At 38.0% G+C, this 25871-nt stretch overlaps 1 long non-coding RNA gene and 2 other non-coding genes across 3 annotated transcripts in view; all 3 read right to left on the reverse strand.

Moving 5' to 3' along the window:
- Positions 1–1205: 1205 nt before the first annotated feature.
- Positions 1206–25871, reverse strand: part of LOC129529690 (uncharacterized) — a 40562-nt gene continuing 15896 nt past the window's right edge. The window contains exon 2 of the long non-coding RNA XR_008675241.2: positions 1206–25858. This is a non-coding gene — a long non-coding RNA (uncharacterized lncRNA). The remainder of the gene's footprint in view (positions 25859–25871) is intronic.
- MIR221 (microRNA mir-221) lies at positions 2156–2265 on the reverse strand. The gene has a single exon (NR_106258.1). It is a non-coding gene; the product is annotated as a microRNA mir-221 (primary transcript).
- Positions 2976–3087, reverse strand: MIR222 (microRNA mir-222). Its single transcript, NR_106305.1, has one exon. It is a non-coding gene; the product is annotated as a microRNA mir-222 (primary transcript).

Below are 25871 nucleotides of genomic sequence, written 5' to 3' on the forward strand. Positions count from 1 at the left end.
AGGTGATTAGGTTACAAGGGAAGAGGCCTCACTGATGGGATTAGGGCTCTTTAAAAGGGGCTTGACGGAGTGTGTTCTTTCTCTTCTCCTATGTGAAGACACAGCATTCATCTTCTTTTTGCCCGTTCATCATCATATGAAGAAGCAGTAAGAAGGCCCTCACCCAACACTGAGTGCCAAGGCCTTGGCCTTGGACTTCCCAGCTTCTAGGACTGTAAGAAAATAAATTACTGTTCATTATAAATTACCCAGTCTCGGGTACTTTGTTATACCAGCATGAATGGACTAAGACAGTGTAAGACAGTGATCAACTCAGTTGTCAGAGGTCAGGGGTGGGATTGAATGTTGAAAGCTCCAACCCTCTAATCATACCTTGGTCTTTCTGACAACCAGCCTTCATCCTGAAGCTAACTTGCCACTACCTCTACTCCCGGCTAAGCCAAGTCATCTCATTATCTTGTTAGCATACAGAAAGACACTCATCACTCCAGAGAGTCCAAGGATCTTAGAAGCTCTTGTGTCAGGAACAGGGGCCTAAGACCAAATATTTTAACAAAAGATGCTATCACCTCTATTAGTTAGAAAATTATGACAGTTTTAGGAGCTCTGTTCCAGGAACTGAGGGTGAAGACCAAATATGTCTTTTTCTTATTATATTATCACAACATTCAATCTTGCTTTGAGGATCAACCCAATACTTGTACCTGAGAGGGAAATGTAAACTTATCAATGGAATTAGGGAGTTCTTCACACCTGGCACCACTGTCAACACCTTCTCATTTAATGATAGGCAAAGGGACTCAAAGAACATCAGAAGTAGGGAGTGGAGGACTGGGCATGGTGGTTCAAGCCTGTAATCCCAGCACTTTTGGAGGCTGAGGCGAGAGGATCACTTGAGCCCAAGAGTTCTGTACCAGTGCACTCCAGCCTGAATGACAGAATGAGAACTCATCTCTTTAAAAAAAAAAAAAAAAAAAAAAAAAGTATGAGTGGACATGGGAGAAGAGAAACTGTCCCTTTGGTAATTATGATTTATTAAACATAACCATGTTGCACAGAGCCACTTATTTCTCTTCAAAGCCTGTCAAACATCTCAAAGGGAATTACTTTCTCTTCCCGGGTCACAAAAGCCAGTGGCTCAGGTACAGAATAGATAATAGAACTGATTGGTGAGTAGGAAGCCAAAAGACACACACAGAGAACAGTACAATCTTTTAAAAGCTCCAAGTCATTAGCTTTATTTTTACTGAATTCAGCATGGGATGACAAAAATGCATTATATCACTACCATCCATTATTACATGTAGACATTTATCCTTGTATTCTTTATATGTCCATTTTCTACATTAAATCTGTTAATCAATACTAATTTAAATTACATGATTTCCTACTAAAAATATGCAGTTCATATAAGCAAGGGCAAATAAATCCTCCTTAAAACATTTTATTCCTTTATAATTGAGAACTTAACAGTCTTAATGGCTAGTTCTTAAAAAATGTTTATAGGATTAAGTTTATTTAAGAGAGCAGACAAACAAAACATATTGTAAAACTAGTATTTTCCAGAAGCAATTTCCATTCTCTTCCTTTCTTCCTGCAAACTGGTGTTTTATCTTTACGGGTTCTCTGTCATTCCATAAGAAAGCTGAACAGTGGTTAAAACATCCAGTTTGCTTGAATTCCTGAGTGATTCAGATTCCAGTGAGATTGAGGGTCATTCTTAACAGTTACAAGGCTGGTGTGGTAAAGGGAGAACAAAAATAAACTGGGTTTCTGCAGGTAAGTGAGAAGACAAAATGAAGAGGAATAAGGTTGTAAGGCAGTATGATTAGGCTTGTGGGTGCTATGCCTTCTGATAATAATTATGAACAGAAATAGAAGCCAAAAAGTAAACAACATGTAAGTTGTCAATCTTTGACAGTTGAGGCAGGGAGAAGGAAGGAAGGATGACATTACACCTTATCTCTGGTTTACTAGGCTGGTGTGTGAGACCATTTGGGTGAAATCGTATTGAAATCATTCATTGCTGAGGTGATCAGCTTTCTTGCGGTCCTTTCTCTGCACTCTATTCAATGATAAACTCCACTGGTTTATACCTCCTGGAAAACAGTTATTCAGAAACATTATAGGGGTAGCATCGGTGAGACAGCCAATGGAGAACATGTTTCCAGGTAGCCTGAAACCCAGCAGACAATGTAGCTGTTGCCTAACGAACACAGAAATCTACATTGTATGCCAGGTTCATGCCCCAGACCTGGATGTTCAGCTTGCAAGTAATTCTCACGTACTATTTCAACACAACTGCCTACTGCATTCAAGATTTCAAAATTGGCATTTGTCTTTTCTACCACAAGGAAAAGAAAACCAACAGTCAGACATGCTGGGACTTACCTACTACCAACAAAATTTCCTTAAACCATCATATCATCAAGTTGTCATCATTTAATCATGACATCATGTTGAAAATGCCATCTAAAAGTCAAGAGATGAAAAAGCTGGATGGAAGGAAGATCGGATAGATAAACTGGTAGGTACGTGGGCAGGTGGGTGGATGGATGGATGGATGGGTGGATGGATAAATGGGTGGATGGGTAGGCGTAGATAGGTAGGTAGGTAGATAGATGAATAGATTGATCTATCTAAATGATACCTTTCATAGGGGGGAAAGAGAAAAAAAGAGGTAAAACAAAAACAGGTAAGAGGTAAAACATGGATAAATATCCAGATTCCTCCCCCTCGTAGTATTGAAAGCAAATAGACCTCATCATTCATAAAACCTTGAAGGTTCCCAAGCCCCAGCTGATAATGTTGGACTTAACACCCTAGAACTTGACTCTCTCCTCTCTCTCTGTCTCTCTCTCTCTCTTTGTGTGTGTATGAGTGTGTGTGTGTGTGTGTGTGTGTGTGTGTAATTCAAGGTAAAGTTTTCATTATTAAAGACTGCCCAATAATCTCTCTCAGGGCACTGAAGCAGAAGCTAGAAGATGCCATCAGAGACCCAGTAGCCAGATGTAGCTGCTGATTACGAAAGACAGGATCTACACTGGCTACTGAGCCATTGAGGGTACCTACACCTTCCAGCAGCTGGGTGATCCTTTGCCTTCTCGGGAGGGGCTCTGTGGAAGAAAAAAGAAGATATCAGATTTCAATTGCACATTTTCTTTGGATCATGAATTGACATTTTGACAATATTCCCATGTACGTAATTTTAAACAACCTCTGGATTTATTTACTTATCCAACAGATACTGACTGAGTGACATTAAATAAAGTGCCACATATTTTCTTAGGTGCTGGAGATACAGCAGCAAACAAAAAAAGTGGAAAATCTCTATACTTCTACAGCATACATGATTCCTTGTGACAAAATCTACAATCAATTATTTGGTATGTTTTGCAGTAAAATGGAAATATACACAAGAGAAAAACAAACAAGCAAACAAAAAACCAATCTACGATTTTATTGTGGCTTGGAGCATTTTTGTTGCTTCCTGTCACTTTAACTTGGGTAATCTAACAATGATGCACATATGTAAAGTAAATTGCAGTTAAAAAATTCTTTCCTGTTACGAACTGAGGATAATACAGTTATTTTACCAAATATCTCAAACACCAAAGAAAATTACAGAAAATGCATATTATAACAAATATTCAAAGCAGGTGCTCACTACTATGTCAGTTCCAAGCTTTCCTCCCATGATACAATGCAGGTAACAAAGTAAGTCACAGGATTGGTGTTCTCTTTACTATTCATTTATCCACCCCAGAAATACTTACTGAGTACCTTCAATAAGTACCTTTCAGTACCTTACTGAAATACTTCTGCGTACTTTATTCCAGGCACTGGGAATGCAACACTGAACAAAATCCTTGCACTCACGGAAGTTTAAGTCTAAGATTTAAGGAAAGGGTAGAAAAAGACTGAAAAAAACCTCCATAGATATGGATGGTCATTTCATAGAGTAATGAAACAGTTAAGAGGAATGCTATTTTCGATTAGGTGGCTAGGAAAAGCCTCACTGAGGGCCTGGCATTTGAGTGGATTCCTGAAGTAGGAGGAGAAGAATCATGTACATACCTGGGGTAGGAAAGGACACCACAGGGAGAGGCAAGAGTCAGAACAAAAAGCACTGAAACAGGAAAAAGCCTGGTATCTTGGACAAGGTGTTCTTTTATTAGCACATGACCACATGGCCAATTATTGTTTCCTACTTTTAGGATTATTCTAGAAGGTAAATGACTATGCAACTTTTCTCCAAGTACACGTCTTAGAATCCTTTACTATGAATTTAAAATGCTTCAGCTATCACTTAGAAAAGATTTAATAAAGCTACTGTCAATTGGAAACTAGTACCATTTGATCGGACATGTAGCTATACCACAGTATGACACACACATATTTATCACCAAGAGAAAAGTGGCTTTTTAAAAATGTGTTAGCTATAAGAAAAGATAACCAGCTTTCTGGGAGCTCTAAATATATACATATCTAGGGAATGATTTAACTATTTAATCACAGATGTCTAATTTTAAGAGGCAACTCACTTGCCAAATTATAATAATAGTGCTTCACCAGTGTGGTTAGCTCTTGGTGGGGGAGGATAAGGGTGGAATTTACAAGGTGAAGCAGGGGTTTTTTTGATTGCTTGCTTTTTTTTCTCTTTAAATAAGTTAAGGCCAATCCCATCTATGAAGTATATTTTGGCACTGCCTACAAACCAGAGCATACATACTGAAGTGGGGGAAAAGACCGTTTACATAGGTTTGGCTAAGTCTTACCCTCAATGTAAAATAAAGCATTTGTAGAACACACAAACTTACATTTCATAAACCACTAACACTAACTGTTCATAACTCTACTTTTATGAATAAGACTAACAATTAAATTGAGGCAAGGGTTTAGTGTGGTCACTTTCAATGCCAAAATACAAAAGATTATCTTTTATAAATCTTTACATTTAGATGAGAAAAGGTAAATTTTTAATTCTCATCTATTCTCCACATCCTAGTACTAAAGTTAAGGTGGTCTTTTGCCCCTTGTTTTAAATTTAATCTAGGTAATACAAATAGGAAAATCTGTAAATAAAATTTTATTAAAGGTTATTCTGTAAATTAGTGTCAACCACTAAACAATACTATACAGTTTTTAAGTTTATTAAAAACACAAAGAATAGAATATGTAGAATATATAACACCATAGAATATTAACCAATAATGCATTTTCAGTTTAGAAATAAAAGGAAAAGAAAAGAAATAGGTTCAAACTAGAAATGTTGAGTTATATAATTCTGTTATCTAACAATTAAGATGACAACTAAGCCCCAAGGGTGAGTGATAGGACTGTAACCAAGGTACTTCTGCTCAAGTCCTAGTCACACTGCAAACAAACAAAACAAAAATAATAATAAACAAAAACTCCCATACATTCTGGCTAAAGACCATTTATTTGAGGTATGAGAAAGAGTTTAAAGGGAGGGAAAGACTATTAAAAGTTAAGCCTGCCACCTGCTGTTGGAAGGCCTGCTTTGAACTGGGATAAAGACCATTTCTTGAAATGTTAACCTAGAATTTGAAGAGCTTACACTCCACACAGTTAGAACAGGGGCAACCTATACACCAAACCAAGAAGTAAAGAAACCCATTGATGTTTAAAGCTACACTGAGAGAGATAAAAGTCACATTCGCATCAAAGTTCTACTGGAAATGAAAGAAATGCTGCTTCGTGCGTCATTCTACTGAAGGAAGAGTAGGATTACTCTGTCTTTTAAACTGATTACCTGGACAATTCTATTTTGCCCCCAAAAAGCATCTCTGACTTTAGAAATTATCATTTTTAGAAAGAAATTTTGACCCTAGGGACTATATGTGGAAGTAAATGAAGAGAGATGAACAATTTCACAGCATTGCCAGAATGCTAACTTTACCAAGTCGAAATTGTCTAATTCACTGTTTTTAACACAAATGTGAAAGAATCTATGCTTCTTTGAGTAAAAGAACTTCCAGATGCTTTCCAGTTCCATGATTTTCTATAACCTCACAAAGTCTGGCCCCACATGTCCCCCCAAACCCCATCCATGATATTTCACATATTTTTGTTCATGCACCAGTAGTTTTCTGTAACTAAATAGGAATAGAGTCAAATTCTATCATAATCATGTTTAGGGATTTGACAGATCATAAGCCAGTCCACTATTCTAATGAAGTCAGAGTTTACTTTAGAAGTGAACAAAAACTGCCACCCACAGTGTATATCTCATGTTAAGTGATTCTTAACATATACACAAACACAGACACAAAACCAAAGGGATACAATGAAACTTTGAGAGATGTTGAATACATCCATTACCTTGATTATGGTGATGGTATCATAGGTGTTTGCATATATCCAAACTCATGAAATTATCCACATGAAATATGTGCAGTTCTTTATCAATCATACTTCAATAAAGCTGTTTTTTTTAAAAAAAAACTGCCTCCCACACCGTTAAGAACAAAAAGTCCAATTAACTCTAACTGTAGGCCAGGGAAGAAATGCACCCATGTATACACAGTGCGCCACAGGGTGAAATTATGCTAGAGGAGAAATCAGCCTTTTAAATACAGGTGTCTAATTAAAGTATGTTCTTATGAACTTGGATTCCTTCTGTGTTATGTTATGTTAGAGCAACTGAGCCAGGGTATCACCATAACCGGGCACGTGGTTGAAACCCGTCCAGCTCTTGCATACCTGAGATCCTGTGACTACACTGACCAAAAACATTTATACCAGCTGATGGTCACTTGATTCTCACATCTCTCTATTTAGTAAATTGCTCCGCAAGCCAACTTGAAGACTGAGGTGAACATTCTCTGGGACGTTCCTGCTGAAGACATTTTTTTAAAAGACATTGCCCCTGCCAGATAATTCTAGTCTGAACAGGCCTGAGAAGGGACTGGTTGGCACAAGATCCTAAAACAAGCTTCTAAAGGTGAAACCACTCAGAGCCCATAAAGACAGACTCAGACTAGTTTTTTAAAAACTAATATTTAACAATTAGGTGCATGCCTTTAATCCTTCTCAACGAAAAACAACATTTTTTAAACAATCAATAGATGAAAACATGAAGCATTTTACTCATTGCAAACACTCAGAGGAAAAGGATAGTTTTAACCTAAGTAACAAACAGTCTTTTTATGGACAAGTTTCAGAAATTGATTGCCCTAAATCCATGTACATATATATCTCTCTTTGTCCCTCTCCCCACACTCTGGAAGAAATCCCTAAGGCATTCTCTACATACAATGTCGGCAGTGTGCAACGATGGTGAGGAATTCTTGTCGTTTTTAAATAAAAGAAAGAGGAAAATAATTTGCATTCCATCAATGATAAGTAAAAATAAAAGAAGGACGTCAAAATAAAGTAACTTCTCTGAGCTTGTGAACAGTAGAAAAACCAGTCAGTTCTCTCAAGAATTCATGACTTAGAGACTTATTTAGTGACAATTAACCCATTACTACTCTATACTATTACCGAGGCCTTTCTGTGGATTTGGTCTCATTTTTAAGCCTTGTGCTATTTTCTGAAGGCATCAACATCACACATGTCTACCATTGCAATCTCCATTTATAATCAGATCTCTACCAAGCCTCTGCTTTTGGCACTGTACAGAACTTCTTTTGTCATACAATGTTCTTATGGTACAAAATTCTCTGTGTCGTCTTCCTTGAATCTTCCCATCAAGTTTCCCTCTCTTCAGATGGACTGATGGAGGAGCAAAATTTGGCTTCTGAACACTGCCTGACAAGCACTTCCCTCCCTGCAAGGCCCAGCTCTCTTATAGGATGCTAAGGGACCTTCCTGGATTCCTCTGGAAAGTTAGCTGCATACTACTGGGGGCTGGTTCCCAGATCACTGAGTCTGTGGTCTCAGCCAGAAACACAAGACACGTTGCTCTTCAATTTGTTTAGAAATGTGTCTCCCTGTGAGAATATGTGCTCTTTGAGGGTAAGAATCAGTACCATAATTTTGAGATTCCCCAGGTACCAGCATAGTACACTAGATCATAGTCACCTTTTAGTAAATATTTGTCAAATAAAGAAATGTGAGTGAATAGACAGTAAAATGCCTGACACCTATACTGATACATTTCAAAAAACAACAAAACACACACACACACACACACACACACACAGTGGAAGACTATCTCCATTCAGGGAAACTCTTGTATTTCTTCATCCTTTAAACATTTCTTGCTTTCTCTCTTAGTTTTATGGTAGCTTTCTGTAAGATTTGCGGGTGCTTATAAGATCATGCTATTTGTAAAAGAGTGTATGTTCCTTTTAACAGAAGTATGGACTAGTGAAAGCACTGTCTTAGAGTGTGTTTGTGTACCATCACAGGTTTGTAGCACAGAAGGGTCCTCAGGGAAATAAAATCTACTCCAGTAAAATGATAAAACTAAGACAAATGAACAGGTAATGAGGGAAGACCAGAAAGAGAACATCCATATATACAGTTTCTTTTGCTTATGATGGTTATCAGAAGCTCAACCACATTAGGTATCAATTATTATGAGTTCTATGACAGTATGTGGACTTTTAAAATTAAGTGGCTTATATAAATAGCTCACACCACAATGGAAGAGAATGGAAGATAGTTAGCAGAAGAAGTGTGAAGATTCGGAAAGACTAATAAAAATGATTTTTAAATGATGAAGGGCTAAATGTATTTCCCGCAGATGCTATTTGATGACCGACCTATCAGGTACAAAACACACACACACACACACACACACACACACACACACACATACTTCAGCAAAGAGGAACAGGATGAAAACATGGATTCTACTTGTGTAACAAAGAGAAAATGGAAACGCTAATTAAGATTTTTAAAGAAAGAATGTTCTAAAATGTGTTAAACGAAGGGAAAGAGGGGAAATAGATATTTTAAAACTACGAAGAAAGACTACAGTATAAAGACCTAACCTACAAGTCCAGTATTTGCTCCCAGAGTGGCTGCCACATAGTGGACGTGTGATCAGTTCTTCAACAGGTTGTAAGGAAACCTCAACTGTTTTGGAGGAAATAACTCAGTACACCCCAAGGACCATGCAAAGCCTTGATAATAGCACAACAGCATCCTTCTACCCCCTTCTTCTCTCCTTATTGGTTGATGCTGGACTGTATTTGTGCTGACAGTGGAAGGTTTTTTGACAATGTATGGACAGTTCTATAGAGCAAAATATAAGTATCTAGAAAAACACCATCAATATAATTAAAAATCAGATTCAAAATTAGGATTCAAAACACTAACAAAGAGGAAAATGGCAAAATATCAAGCACTCAGCTTACAATTGGAGATGGTCTACAACATGACAGTCTGGAATGTAAAAAGGAAGCAGGATATTGAAGAGGGAGCACCACCGCAAGTGAGAAAAGAGCCAGGGAGAGAGACGTCAGTCAATACATCAGAAGAGAAAATGGACATAGGGAAGCCCAACGCCCAGATACTCATCAATGAGGCAAGAGCTTCATGGGCGCCCACTATTAACTAGGTAGAATAAGAAGTTTACCAGGTAGGGAAAACCAGAAGGTGGGGAAGGGAAGGAGGCTGAGGAGTAACTCTTGGAGGTTTAAAAAAAATGTTAGAAAAGGTGAGCATCCGGAGTCCATGACAAAGCGAAGATTATTCATAGGCCTGGGCAAAGTCAAGAGATGAAGGAAGGAAGTCTTTCTTCCTGTGCGGGGTGGGGAGAGCAGCAACAGCAAACTTTATCACTAGGTTGAAAGGGGAAATAACAGAAACAAAACTGCTGTTTGTATTGATGGCAGTCACACAGGGGAAATCTGGTTCCTCTTTCTATGAGTGAAGAAAGAGGTCAGGGGAGGTACTTGGCACTAAAGGATGATATAACCTTGAAAGGACTGGCTCAGGGAGGACAAGAGAATGGTGTGTGTGTGTGTGTGTGTGTGAAGGGGACACCTGGTGGAGTGTGAATGGCAATATGCTATGGGAGTCGTTTTCACTCAAAAAGGAATAGCAAAACCCTCTCATACAGAGAAAATGACAGGGCGCAAGGAGCTCAGAAATGAAGAGGAGCCTTCCACTTCTAACAAGAACACACTAGATGTAAATTGGCAATGCTGAAAGAGCAGTGAGTCCCAGAGCCAGAAGGAACTTTCCTAAGGTATCCAGCCCATGGATAGCCTAAATGTCCCACGTAGATGTGACAAGCCAGGAATGATCCCAATTTACCTAGCTCCAGAATTGCCTGATCTTCTTCCTGACTCAATGCCCCTAACCTCACATTCATCCCCTTGCTTCCCATTTCTAGCTAGTAGGTAACAGCACTGAGCCCGTTGAAATTTCTCACAGACAGTCTCTATTCATTCTGACATTATCTCTCCAGTAAGTCCTACTCTGGTTATCAAACTTTCTGTAGTCTGGAGAACAAACAAATCCCTAATACGGTCATTCTTTTTATGCTGAGAGATCAAACTCATCCTATTACTGGGATCAGTAATAGTAAATGCAACCCTGACACCGACAGGAGAGAGTCGTCAGGTACATTACCACTTTTCTTCACAGCTGCCCCTATGAATGCCATGAAGGACCACGGAATCAGGGATGGAATAAATTCGAGGATTTGATGAAAAACAAAACAAAAAAATAGGGCTCCCTTTGATTGTCATCCTTAGACAAAATTTTATACTCTTTGCACTCCCATATGATTATATCCCCTGATTTTCTAAGATTAAAATCCATTAGAGTTAGAAATTGGAACTCTCAAGCCGAAGTCAAGAAAACATCATGTCTGGTTTTAGAGGTGCCAGAATGATACAATGGACTTTGGAGACTTCGGGGAAAGGGTGGGAGGCGGGTGAGGGATAAAATACTACAAATTGGGGCCGGGTGTGGTGGCTCATGCCTGTAATCCCAGCACTTTGGGAGGACAAGGTGGGCGGATCACAAGGTCAGGAGATCGAGACCATCCTGGTTAACACGGTGAAACCCCGTCTCTACTAAAAATACAAAAAATTAGCCGAGTGTGGTGGCGGGTGCCTGTAGTCCCAGCTACTCAGGAGGCTGAGGCAGGAGAATGGCATGAACCCGGGAGGCGGAGCTTGCAGTGAGCCGAGATTGCACCAGTGCACTCGTGCCTGGGTGACAGAGTGAGACTTGTCTCAAAAAAAAAACACTAAAAATTGGGTACAGTGTATACTGCTCGGGTGATGGGTACACCCAAATCTCACAAATCACCACTGAAAAACTTACTCATGTAACCAAACACCACCTGTTCCCCCAAAATCAACAGAAATTTTAAAAAATTTAATTTAATTTAAAAGAAATCAATATATGAAAAAAGAAAAAAAAAAAAAAAGAAGTGCCAGTCGGGACAGAGAACTCTCAGGAAAATTGCTCATTTTGCCAATACATCAAATAGTTATTTAAAAAAAAAAACAAAACTTTTCCAAAGTGTGTTAGAGGGCTAGTGAAGAGAGAAGGCCATCGAAAATGATGAAGAATAAGGAGGAGAGATGTGCAGGCAACACAACCAAGGAGAAAAGGAGGATGCCAGACATGGGTCAATCTTGTTAGCTAAGTAAATCTCAATGGCATCTGCCTCTAAGCTCTGTTTGGTGAGTCTCTGGGACCCAACTAATGATGGTTTAGTGTCCTTTAAAGAAGAATTTAAAATAATCCAGTACATAGGATTTCTTATTGTGCAACTTTCCAATTCTGAAGGAAGCTATAGGGCAACTAATGTAACTAAACTGCTACGTCTCCCTGTTGGGTTTGCAAAGCCACTCAGTACTGTGTCATCAGTAACCCAGGAACAAAGAGGGCAGTCACACAGTAACATCAACACCCACTGGGTACACAGAGTTGCCCACTTTTCATGACTCTTCCACGTGTAAGCGTCACAAACTTGGGAAGCTGGTGGCTGTGTTATTACCCATTTAGAAACGGGGAAACAGAGGATTAGAGGGAATTATCATCTTGAACATCTCATATTTTTAAAAAGGAACTCTCATAACTACCTGACAAATTGGTGAGTGAAGAGTCTTAGCCAAACACTCAATGACAATAGTTTGAGGAAGAAGCAAAGTGTAGTAGTTAGAATGGTGATTTCTGAGCAAGAAGATGGGGGCTCTGTATTCCTGGCCAAGTAGCTTGGCTTCTCTGGGTCTCAGTTTGCTGCCAAAGCAAACGAGGATAATACTGACCCTACCTGTAATAGGACCATTGAAAGGATTTCACAGGATGAGGTTTATGAAAATACTTTATAGTTAATAATTCTACATCATATACCTGAAATTTGCTAAGAGAGAAAATCTTAAAACTTTCTCACCACAAAAGATAACTATGTGAGGTGATACATATGCTAATTAGCTTGACTGTGGTAATCCTTTCACAATGTATACATATACCAAAACATCATATTGCACACTGTGAATATATACAATTTATTTGTCAATTATACCTCAATACAGCTGGAAATACATAAATTTTCATGCACTGTGTAAATATGAGAGATTTATTTCTCCAACAATGATAGAATCTGAAAGTGGGGATTTTCATGTCTTATCTTTGCAATCTGAACACAGGAACTTTGGATGTCTTAGCCACATTGCACGGTAGACTGCTACAGTAAGTTTGTTTAAGTGCTAATGCTTAGAAGTCGGGCAGGCAGCTGGAACCACCATGCTGGAAAAGATACTTCCTGAACCACTTGTTCAAATGCTTTGTAAACAAAAGGGACTAAAGAGATCCCATTTATTATGTTCACTGTTTAACTTTGGTTTCTCATCTGTACTAGAAGGTCGTATTTCTGTCCTCAAACCATTAAAACTCTATCAGGTTCCCCCCTCCCCCCAAGAAATGCTGATTTTGCCAAATAAGGGCATTTTAAAGCCTTCCATCTACTATAACAATGATTTCTTATTTTAAGTTTTTTTTAAGAATTAAGGAATAACTGACATACGATAAACTGCACATATTCAAATTGTACAATTTGGTAAGTTTTGACATATATACACCCATGAAACCAACAATACAAGACAGAAATTATCCACCAGCCCGGAAGTTTTCTCGGGCCTTTTTGTAACCCCTTTCTTGCCACCCCCATCTCCCCTACCCCAGGTAACCACTGATCTGCTTTCACATTTTCCAGAATTCTGTATACATGGAATCATATGATATGACTCTCATGGGTTAGGGTCATCCATGTTATTGAAGGTATCAATAGTTCATTCCTTCTTATTATTGAGTAGTATCCATCATACAGATACACCACAATTTGTTTATGCATTTACCTGTTGATAGACATTAGGATTGTTTCCAGCTTTTAGCTATTACTAATAAAACTACTATGCATATTCATGTACGAGTCTTCAGGTGAGCACATGCTTTCTTTTCTCTGGGAGTGAAACAGCTGAATCATATGACAGGTGTATGTTTGACATGTTTGTATCATTTTACATGAGAGTTCTAAATCCTACACATCCTTACCAACAGTTGGCATGGCTGGCTTCTTAAATTTTAGCCATTCAGATAGGTGTGTAGCAGTACCTCACTGTGGTTTTGACTTCTGTTTCACTAATGACATTGAAAAGATTTTTTCTTGTGCTTATCTGCCATTTGCGTATCTTCTGTGGTGAAGTGTCTGTTCAAATCGTTTACCCATTTTTAAATTTTGTTTTCTTATTATTGAAAATGCCATCAGTTTTAATGAGTGGAGCAAGACTGGTAACTGAGAACTGCAACAAAATTTTGCAATTCATGATACCCGAGAGGATAAAAAAATTCACAAAGATTATTTTCCAAAACTTGTGTGGAGTGAAAATATTCTCCAAATGTTATGACAAATCTGAACTTCTTTTAAAGCTTGAAAAGGATTTAATGATATTTTATCAGTATTGCTGCTAAGTCTGCACAGGTTCAGACTATTAGTAAACCAAATAAGCATATTTCAATGTACTCTGTCGGTACCCAAACCATCTTAACCTCTCTTTCGTGCATTAGTTCAATTACCCAAGCGTCTATCCCTAAGCCACATTTCACACTTTGCACTAATTATACTCTAATCCCATAGATTCCATTTTACTAATTATTTCTTATGTCAAATTTGTGCCCACATTCAAAAGGTGATGAAGGCCAAAACCTCTATCGCATTTTTTTATGTCAACAGTAACAGATAAAATGTGATCTACAAGCATGAAGATGAATTCTCCTTTCCGATCCATAGAGAATGCTAGATTTGAGGGCACCTACAGGCTTTGAGGAAAAGCAGGCCCCATTCTGTTGTGTAGAGCCATCGGTTCATAGCTCAATTGTTACAGTTGATGTGGGTTTCCTTTTAGATGTCTGGAAAATGACTCTGCTGACCACATCCACATTCTGAAATACTTTTTGAGAACTTGTAACCAAACTGCAGGAACTGACTCATTTTGCAGTGCCCAGCCACCACACAATTGTTCCAGAACAGACTCAAGTCAAAGGGAAAAATATGAAGGTCTTAGAACACAGACAGCAAGTTGTCTACTTATATGGGGGGACAACTGGGGGAAATCCCAGAGCACATGGGGCAAAACGGCTCAAGCCCCAGACCAATCTTAGAGGAAGGACCAAACAGAACTCACCACTTCATGGACAACACATGTGTTTTCCTCAAAGCAAGGGGGTCAGAGGCTGGTAGAAAAAGAAACTTAATGTCTATCTCTTAGACATTAATCTACACTTAGAAAGTAGATTCAGTAGAGAAATGTCTGCAGAAGACTCGGGTTAGATGTTGTCTTGAAAGTCCATTCCTGAATTCCTTGTCCTCCCAGCTCCTCTGAGATGGAATGCTCAGTAAGTCAGGAGTATGCCCCTTGTCTTACAGGAGATAAGCCAGCAGGGACAGCATGTCCAAGATGCTAGGCAGAACTGAGGCTGACACTTGAGCTTAGGACCAGAAATTCTCTGGCTCCCCTGGGGCTTCTGTACATCCTCTCCTGGTCCATTTTTACATCTTTCTCTTAATTCCCAATGTGGCTCACCCAAGGGGGTCAGTTTCCCCATGATGTCCCAAATCTTTCTCCCTCTCTCAATGCAGACTTCTTACCTAAGGGGAGGATGAAGAGGAGCAAACTAAGCTCTCCTCCACACAACACTCTATGTTCCCAAATTACTCATTTCTCTACCCCACAAGTGAAACTGATTTAGTCAGTCAGTTTCAGCCAAAGGCGGTGAGGAAATCCGGTCTTGTTGAACTAAACTATAAATGACAAAACCAATAACTCTTTTCTGCAGGTGGGTCCCTTGCTAAAAGAATATGAGGGTTAACCCAACCCAAATCTATCACTGACTAATAGAAAGTCAGGCTATGTGATAAGAATTAGGTATAGAGTCTCAGGCAGTATTTCAAGTAAGATAAACCTGGACGACACCTATAAAAGGCTATCAAGCTCCTTTCTAAGCCCTGTATGTTGTCGATATAATTACATATACATTTTATGTCTGTTCTCACCCGTGCAATGTCTCTTAACATGTAAACTCCCAGATGACAGAACTTGCCCATTTCCTTACATTTAGTAAGGGGCATTTAGTATCAGAGTATAATAGTGAAGTAACGACAGGGGGCTGCAATCAAATTATGGCAATCAACTCTACCTTTAAGAAATTACAAAAATGTTTTTAACACAACTTTACAAGAGAAAAGGTACATAAAACAATTTTACCCTTCCCACCTGGCCAATTGCCTTTATTTTTCCACACTCTCTTTGTACCTCCAATAAAATAAGTACTGTATAACAAGACTTCTTAACCTGTACCAAACAGTAAGTTTTCATACAGAATTTTAAAAAGGAGCTTATCATCTGACTGAACATAAAACTAAGAATTATTTTAAAATGAAAGCACTTGAAACATGGATTTAAAATCCCTTCAGTTCAAAATTCTAAACTGCTTGGTACTGAGTGCAAAAATCAGCAAAGATATGCCTTATGGAAGATGAGTTTTTGGCAAATTTAAATCAAATCAAAACATTCCACAGTTAGACATTCAGGTACCCCACATCTCTCTGAGGAGTAGATGTGATAGCAAGAATTGCCCACTTTGCGCTTTTTAGCTGTAATTGTGCTTCAAATAGTTCAACTTTATCTATCTTTGCTAAGGTTTTCATAGCATAATAATTTAAATTACAAAAGTAGCGTTTTACTGCAAGAAGGCCTTACACGGCTTGTAAACACTCCAGTTATGAGGCACAAGGGGCTCGACTCTCCGGGATCCCTACAATAAATCTATAGACTCTCAGAATACCATCTTCACTCTCTCTAGTTATCATTTCCTACCTTCCAAACAGCTTCTTACTGTGGCCAACAGAGTCCCACCTGATCTGCCATGATCTGTCTCTTGGACACACAAAGCCTGCTCCCGTCTCTACTGCAGTTACTTTTTTATTTTCTCTGCCTGGAATCCTCTTCCTCCAGACACTCCCACAGCTGACTCCTCACTGGCCTGATAATATCAAAGAGGCCTTCCTATTAGCCCTGGTTAACGTCGCTCTACCCCTGATCCCCAGGTACTCTCTCTCTGACACAGCTTTATTTTTCTCTGCAGTGTTTACTAACACCTGCTGTATACTTATGAGTTCCATCACCATCAGCCTACCCCCTCCATGTGAGCGGGGACTTTATTCACTGCTGTATTATCAGACCCAGAACTCTGTATGGCACATGGTAGACATGGTAGACGTACAATATATTTTTGTAAAATGTACATTTCCCATGTGGTGTCTTAGTCTGTTGTGCTGCTATAAGCTTATGAAATTTAGTTGGCACCTGAGACAATTTTTGTTAACACCTTACCAAAACTCCAAACGCCTCAAGGGCCAGGTGGACAAGAGCTGTAGGAAAGTGATCACTCCCCCAGCAGTAAAAAAGAAAGCAGGAAAAAGAACAGTTTCTCTATAATCTCCCTGCTACCCATGCATAGAAAATAAGGGAAGGTCTTTTGGAGTATGGACGTCAAACGGAATGGGGAGAAAGGTAGATATTCACTGTCATTATCAACCTAACTTGTCCTGAGGCCTCCTTATTGGTTTTAACACAGAGAGAGAGAAGAGCCTTGAAATACTGAGACATTCTTTTAGAGAGTGAGTGATCTTGTTTTTGTTTTTAAATCTACTTTAACATTTTCTTCCCTTGGGCCATATATACCCGCTAATAATGTAGACTTCACATTTCATGCTGAAAGACAAAGCATTTTCATTGCCTTTGCTGGTATGGTCAAACTTGTTTCAGAAAATGCACAGGTATAGTTTGTGCCATTGAAGACAACTTGAAGAGTGATGTCTTTCAAAAACTATAGGAGGTGATATCAAGACTTAAATAACAAGTAAAGATAATGACTCTGTCTTAAGGAAGCGTATTCCTAACTGCAACATGGAGACGAGTAATATTTTTTGAAAGAATAGTAGTATAAATTCCAAAAGCCCTCCCCTATGTTCATTCCTCATTTTCTATATATTTACTTAGAGATATTTTCAAAAAGTCATAATAAATTTGATTGAGGGCATGGCAACACTTCTTACCTTTAAATTAATTAAAATTCTATTTTAAAATTATTTTTGAAGACATCTTTGTGATGGCCTTTGTTGTCTCTTAATGTTATTTTATTATAAGCGTAGTCAGGTGAAGCAGCAGGAGTAGAGAAAGAACAAAGCAAACTGTAACTAGTTGTGATCATTAATTGTAAACACTACTGCACTTAATATCTTTAAACAAGGAAATTATTTGAAAGCATGGGTGCTCTTAGATTATATTTACTGATACGTTCCCTACTATGAACCCTTCTTCCGCCAACATTAAAAAGAAAGAAAGAAAAACCATTTCTCTGCACTGTTTTTCCCTCACAAGCATTTTCTCCTCTCACTTTAAAAAAAGAAATGCGGCTCCCAAAGGAAGATGCTTAAAGACCTTCATGAGTGTTGTGAGTGTCTGTCTGTGAAATATTGTTGTCTCCAAAGGGGCAAACAATCAGATACAAGATGCAGTCAGTGAGGTGAAAGGAACATAGAGTGAGTTTATTGCTACTCCTCTCCCGTCCCCTGACGGACTCTCACTCCCATCCTTTCTTTCACCTATTTGCAGGTAGATGTTGAACGACTTATGCGAGAATATGGACAAATGAAGGAATGAACAAACAAAGGAAAGAATGAAGGCTGGCATGATTAATAAATCCCCCAAGAGCAGGCTCAGTCCAAGGCCAGGGGATTTTTTTTTTTTTTAAAGAGATTTCCAAGCACTCTGAACCCACGGGCTAGGATAACATGCCCTCATCTTCTAAGTCAAAATTCTCAATCTACATCTGAAAGAGGAAATTCTCAATGTGAAACCCCTTTCCCATATTCTGAAAATTAAGTCCACACCCAAACATAAGGTTTTATGCACATAGATGGCTTCCTGTACTTCTTTATCTAGAAGTTTTACCCCATCCTCCAGAAAATATCCAGAACTAGATGGAGATAAAGAAGAAAAATATTAGTAAATACAGATTCTTACACATTTCATTTTTCTATGGATTAGTTCTATACCAGCAAGAAGGAATTTCCAGAAAGGTTGATGTAAGTGCATCCCTAGGACTCAAATGCTAACATACTTCTCCCTCCCACCCCCACTTGCAAGTGAAAACATTAGAGAAAAAAATAGGGGAAGTTACATGATTAAACTTGTTAGTATATGAGATCAACTGAAAACAAGGAATTCCCCTCCTGGACTGCAGTGGCCTAATTAAAACTCATAAAACACAAATGACTAAGACTGTTCCCGTTGATTTGTGAAATAAAAAGCAGAAAAAGTTAATTTTGTATTTCAATATTGACAGAGGTAGGCCTAGAAGACGTGACACTTTACAGAATAGAAATGAGAAGACCATTTCCGAGACTTTCAGGTTCAGTCAACTTTTATTCTGCTTTCCTGCCAGAAGTACATGTACTTACCATCTGTACTGGCAACAGCCTATTTGGATTTAGATTCTGGTTCCATGACAGATGAGTGGCCCTAAGTAAGTTCCTTTACCTCTCTGTGCCTCTGTGTGTTCATCTATGAAATGGGCATGATAATTGCACCAATAGTTTGTCATGAGGAAAAATGGGTCTATGCAGGTAGAGCCCTTACAACAGTGCCTGTCCAGAACATGGTAACTGCACAATAAGCGACAGTCACCATCATCAGTGTTTTGCTTAATCTGATGTGAAAAAAAGTCATATCACTTAGCATGGATCTACAGGCTTTAGGACTAAACTGAAGAAGTCTGTTCCTAAAGGGATTTTGGAAGGGAATGCAAGTGTGTTAAGCACCATTACTCCAGGTTCCACAGCATGTGCTTTACATGTGTTATCTCACACAACAAACCTGTGCACTACTTCTGATGCTCTACACTCTGGGGCTCAGGGAAATAGCAGAGTAGCTTACTCAGCTAGCAAGGGGCAAAGGGAGCTTAAAGCACAAATCTACTTATTTCCAAAGCCTGGGCCTCTTAGGGAGTAAACTACTTCAATGGAGGCTGTGAATGGACACCCTCTTGGGGTCATGGGTACCACTTTCACACACTAACACTCTCTGGAAAATGTCTGAAGCTTTCAAGATTTTTTTCAGGTAATCCGAACTCTGAATGTTCCCTGCAAAGTTTTGCCGGGCGTGTACATATTTACTGTTTCTCTCAACTTTAAGAACTCTAGTCTCACTTCAGATAAATTATACAAATCCTAATCAAGAAAAAAAATCAATGGATTTTCACTTTTAAAAATCTTTCTTCCCTCTCCTTTTAGGAAACGCAGAAAAACTAAGCTTTCTTTCAATGCCAACACCAACAATGGGCTTTCAATACCATAAGCACATCAGGGGAATTAAACTCTTCCATGGCAGAAAGGGGAGATAATTTAAAATGAAACCTCAGCCTACTCTTCATAGTCTACCTTAAATAGTTATACTATGTTTTTAAAAAGAAAGTTATTACTTTAGTAACCATTTAAAAGAAAGTAACTAGAACTATTTTGTTATAAAGCATAGCTAAGAAAACAAAATGTCCCAATCATTATATTAACTTACAAAAGCATACTAAATTCAACTTTTATATGTATCTAATCTGTTCCTTTAAGAATTAGTCTAGGCCAGGCGCGGTGGCTCACACCTGTAATCCTAGCACTTTGGGAGGCAGAGGTGGGCAGATCACGAGGTCAGGAGTTCAAGACCAGCCTGGCCAACATAGTGAAACCCCGTCTCTACTAAAAATAAAAAAAATAATAAATAAAAAATAAAAAAAAATTAGCCAGGCATGGCAGTGTGTGCCTGTAATCCCAGCTACTTGGGAGGCTGAGGCAGGAGAATCACGTGAACCCAGGAGGTGGAGGTTTCAGTGAGCCAAGGTCACACCATTGCACTCCAGCCCGGGTGACAGTGCAAGACTCTGTCTCAAAAAAAAAAAAAAAAAAAAAAAGAGAGAAAAGAAAAGAAAAAAAGAACTAGGCTAAAGAAAAAAGATCGACTAAAATGATGCATTTACATAACCACATTGTTTATAGTTAATAATATATGTGGGGGCTTTTTTACTTTATGTTTTAGATTATCCTAAATATGTTGGAAAGAATAAACTAGAATAAATATGGGGTTGAAAAACAAGAGGTTACAGTTGAGGATTTTAAGAACTTGAGTCAGGAAATATTCAAGGTTAAATCACTTACAGTCTTTAATGTGTAGAATAACTGTTTAATAATTGATTTATTTTTCAAATGAAAACAGTAGGAAGTAGGTAGGTTTAACAGGTCTTACTCCCAAAACATGTCATATACAGTTACCCAGTTGTCTATTTAAATTGAAGGTAGTTCATAAAATGCAAGTGTTTACTTTGCATGTTCTCCTTAGTAACTTAATCTTCTGGATTTGTTACCCAATGATTATATTCAAACTTGGCTCAATTTCCCCTCCTGAATGAAGACGTCTATTCTCCAAATTCAGACTGTATAACCAGTACAGCTTGTTTAAGAAAAATAAATATGATAATAGTAAAAAAAAAAGGCAAAAAATCATTTATTTACAGCAGTCTGAGATTGATAGGAGGGAATGAGTTAGAAGATGAACATCAAAAAGAAATAAATCTAGGACCTTTAAATGTATTCAAAGAAAACAATACTGCTAGTGTCTAATTAAAATGTCAAATGAATAAATAAGTAAGACATACAATATGTCAGACAGAGGCAAGTGCTAAGAAGAAAAATTAAGCAGGAAGAAGGATAGAAAGCTGGGGAATAGAATGGGGAGGTTGCCATCAGTTTGAAATGAATTTTTTTATCCCTAGAAACATATAGGGACTTGAGACATGCCTTATATACATTTTTTGAGAAGTACTGTTAAAGGTATCCTTCTGTGAATTCAAAGAGTCATGCAGCTGAAGCTCCATGGGCTGCCTGATTTCTCCCAAGAGGCTTTGCTGTGTCCCAGTGTAGTTCCCAAGCCAGGGAGCTCACAACCTTGGAGGTGACCCATGCCCTCTTTATTGATTCCACACCTCCTGCTGGGTAAGGGGTCTAAGGAATGTCTACAAAAACGTTTTTCCCACTGTTCAAGGAAACTTCCTTAGGGTTAAGGAAAGAGTTATTTCCTATGTCTTAATTTTTCAAGATGAAAAAGTCGGGCTGATTTACTGATGGAGATCACCTTGGGAAGCCTGTGAGGAGAGTTCAGACCCCTGGAATTCCTACACTCCCACCCAGGAGAACCTGTTATAAGCATTCAACCACAGCCCCAGTTAATGACCATAGTGGTGATACCACCAGCTCTTGATCGTAGGAGGTATAGGGTGACTATGAATAAAGTAAATCACTCAAACACCCCCTCTGACTCAGTTAAGAAGTCCAGTGCCACATCTCCAGTCCTCTCTTGTACCTGCATCAGAATCATTAAGAGCAGATTGGAGCTAGACTGTCTGCTTTCAAATCTTGGCTCCGCTACTTCCTGTATACTGTTTTTGTGAGTTAAATAATTTAATAAGTGTAAAGCAGTTCCTACCAAAACGTGTCTACTAAGTACCTACTATGTGCCAGACACTGTTCTTAGATGCCAGTGATTCATTTAGAACGGTACCTGGCATATAATATGAACTCAATGTATGTCAGTAATTATGGGTCCACAAATGCTTACCTGACACTCAGATTGATTATTAATATTATTTTATAAAGGTAATAGGTTGACTATTCAATATAGTATATAAACCTCTAGGGGAGTCTGGAACAATACTCCGTGATCAAACACATTAATACTTCTACAGTAAAACATACAAAGATTCATTCTGAGCGAGCTAAACAAAGACTATCATTAGCTTCACATCAGTTCAGGTCAGGATTTGCTGCCAAATTTGTTACATGAAAATCTTTTGATTTTCAGAGCTTTTTGGATTACAGAAGAGATGGTGGGCATATATTTATGAAGAGACTAACCCCACTGAAGTTTTTTTCTTTCTAACTTCAGGAGGTTCTAGCAACCAAATAAATACTTAAAACTATTTAGGAGTAGGAAATAGGAAGACCTTCAGACATGGAAAATCAACAACTGCATAATTAAGCTATGCCAAATATTAGTCTGAACAATCCCTCTCCTCAAATACAGTGCTCCATAGATTCTCCATTGACAGACATTTCCACAAACAACAGGTCTCAAACAATCTTTTTCTAAGTACTTTTCAAAAGCACTTTTTGAATATAGAATAAAATACTTAAATTTTATCACTATTTTAATAGTACAACCTTGTCTTTCCCATAGAAAAAAGACAAAAGCTATTAAATGACAAATGAACAACTGGTTTAAAAACATGTGCCTTAAAAGAACACAGTATCCTCTGTAGTCTGCCTGGGGGAGATGAATAAATGTTATGCCAAAGTGGTAAACCATCCTGCTACCAAAGGAATTTTCTCCACATTGCATTTTAAGGAAATTCACAGCTCTTGAAGAGCTATACAATAACTGGTTCAAGATGTTCTCACTGCTGGTCAGTACTGGATAAAGGATTTGCAGAAACCCATGGAAGCCTATTTCTCTTGCCTCTTTATTGCCCCCATGTGTTGTTATTTATCTTCCCCAACTTTTCTGACCCTTTTCATGTATTTTTTTATTGAAGTATTGCTTTGTTCAAGACCTATGTTTACCACTCCCATGGCAATCCTGTACACAAAGACAAGTCAGGAAGACATGAAACGAACGGAGATACTTATGTTGCTTCATGGTTTTTCCCCTTCTCATTATCCTCCTACTCAATGAGACTATAGTGGGAGGTCTGAATGACATTTCCAAACCAAGAAGTTAAAGCTACATTTCAACACCCAACTACTCAGTTGTCATAGGAACAACACTATGAGGCTTATCTGGGTTCTAACAAACAGCCACTTGTTTCACTAATGATTAAAACTCCCCCTTCAAATCAAATATAGACACCCATACATATACAGACCTCAAAAGAAAAATTTAATTGGGTAAAACTGTATACTACACCAAAAACTTAGGAAACAAGCCCAAAGGGAAAGCATTTACATTCCCGAACATGCGAATTCAAACACTATTTCAGAGAAATTATTTTGAGGTCTGTCTCTTGACCAGATCCCTTCAGTTTGTTGTTTTACATACCCACAAAGACAAAGGCATATGCATGGCATTAATATCTTTTAACAGGGTATACGAAAATGTGAATACTCTCAATGACCCCAGAGGAGAATTCAGAGCAAGTAATGCTACTCACTTTCGATGTACTTTTAAAAATTAATAAATTGAGAACAGAGAACGGCAAATAGAATTGAAAACATGAAGTTCTCAGTTAATTCTTCTGGGATATACTTTCTAGCATTTACTGTTCCAACCTGCTTCTATCCCATTTTGTCATTCAAAACAATGGATTTTAAATGGATGAGGAAAACCTAAAAATTAGAGGCTTTTTTCCAACAGGCACGGCAGTATTTATCCAGATTATTAAATCATCATGTTCTCCCCAAGTATTTACTTACATGAAATACAGAGTTGAAAACATAAGCTAGCAGTTGAATATAAATTACCTGTAAATACCTTAATGCTTTGTTGCCATTTTTCTGTCTTCAAGACTCTAAAAACCTATAAATTCATGTGCTTCAAGAAAACTAATGCCACTCCTTAATTAAATCAAATTGACTTGTCATATTCACAAGTTTGGATCACCAGTTTCCTGACTTATTGGAGGACCTGCCCTTAAGAGCCGTGCTTATCTTGTCTTTCTATTTCTTTAAGAATAAATACTTATGCAAAAGTCTTGAGAGCTGCTAGTCTGAGAAAAATGATCTCAAAAGTTATCCAAGTATACAAGAGGGGGAAAAAGCAATTAATATATCTCACTAGATTCATCTCCCTCCCCCACCCTCATCCCACTCCACTGCTAAGAGAGAGAAATTTCAGCACTGCTATCCTGTTTTATTATACATTTTCCCTTTTGAGTTAAGGATTTTAAGATTTTGAAAGTAACAGAACAGGAACCAAAAGTAGATTCAACTTCCAATTTGGCTTAAAAAGAAAGAAATAATTATTATTTCCTATATTACCCAAAACTTATTCTATTAATAACAGTTATAATTATATATTCAAATTAATAAATGAAGATTGCTAAAATTGCCTATATAATTGTTAGCAGTTAAAGAAGAAAAATTTTTTCCATTTGCTTCTATAGGTAGACATCACATGATTACTTCTATTGACCAATAAGAAACTAGTAAAATCAGGCAGTCACCCACCATTCTTTTCTAATGTTCTTTTTCTTATTCTATTCAACCTTTTCAGTATATTCTTAAGAAGCCAAATCAAGAAATTAGACATTCATGCCTAAAATAAAATTGCGTTACCTTATACATCATGAACAGGAACCTGTTGTATATAACACAGGTATTCAAAGCTTTATTGTCTTTTTCTAGAACGCTTTAACATAAAGGCAGCTCAGATTCAAGATTAGAAAACTGAATTCAACAGGCAGGAACATGCATACGAAACCAGTAAGAACTACTAATCACAACCTCTCAAAATGTCATGAACCATATAGATAGAAATAACCCCCCTTTTGCTGTACTAATGTAATCCAATAGAACAAACTTAAAATTCGTGACACAAATGTAAGAAACAAAAAACAAAAATCTATTGCCATTGTAATCTACCCTTCCCAATCAGGAGAGGTGTTTCCGACGCATTACTTGAACTTTCATTTTGTACAACTTTCATCTTGTAAGGTTCTAACTAAATACTTGACATCTTAATGCAGAGGAAAGGAAAGGAGGGCAAGTAGACTAATTCTGAAAGCATCCCTTCAAATTTCATACATGCTATTCAGACTAAATGGAAATCTACATCCATGGAAAGTTAATGTCGCAATTCTACTAAACAGCCCATTCTGATTTTATGTTTCTCCTCCACTAACAAGAAAAAATAAAACAACCAAATCTAGCTGTATTACATATGTTTAGCTAAACTGATAGCACTCAGCTCATTTTTGTTAATTACCTGGCTTCTTCTCAGTCTTATGCGGTATTCTCGTGCTGCTCTTTTTTAGAACTCCTCACTGTTTATGTGTTCTCTGTTCAACACAGTTGTTAGGGGTCTGTGAACAATTTTTCAATTCCCACACACACATATGATATCTATTAGGGAGCAATGCCACTTTTCACTTACCAATTCTGGATAAAGGAGTATTTCCTGGTGACAGAATGCTGCTGCTTCCGTTCACTAAAACTCCCTCTTCGCAGCTTGATAAATCTGATTATAAAACGTCTTTGTTCCAGATCACACGAGGCGCTTTTCCTACAAAAGTTTTCTAAAGAGTTATCTGCATTTCATTCCTGTGACAAAACA

This window comes from Gorilla gorilla, chromosome X (assembly GCF_029281585.2).
Source record: "Gorilla gorilla gorilla isolate KB3781 chromosome X, NHGRI_mGorGor1-v2.1_pri, whole genome shotgun sequence".
In the NCBI taxonomy this organism is placed as follows: Eukaryota; Metazoa; Chordata; class Mammalia; order Primates; family Hominidae; genus Gorilla; species Gorilla gorilla.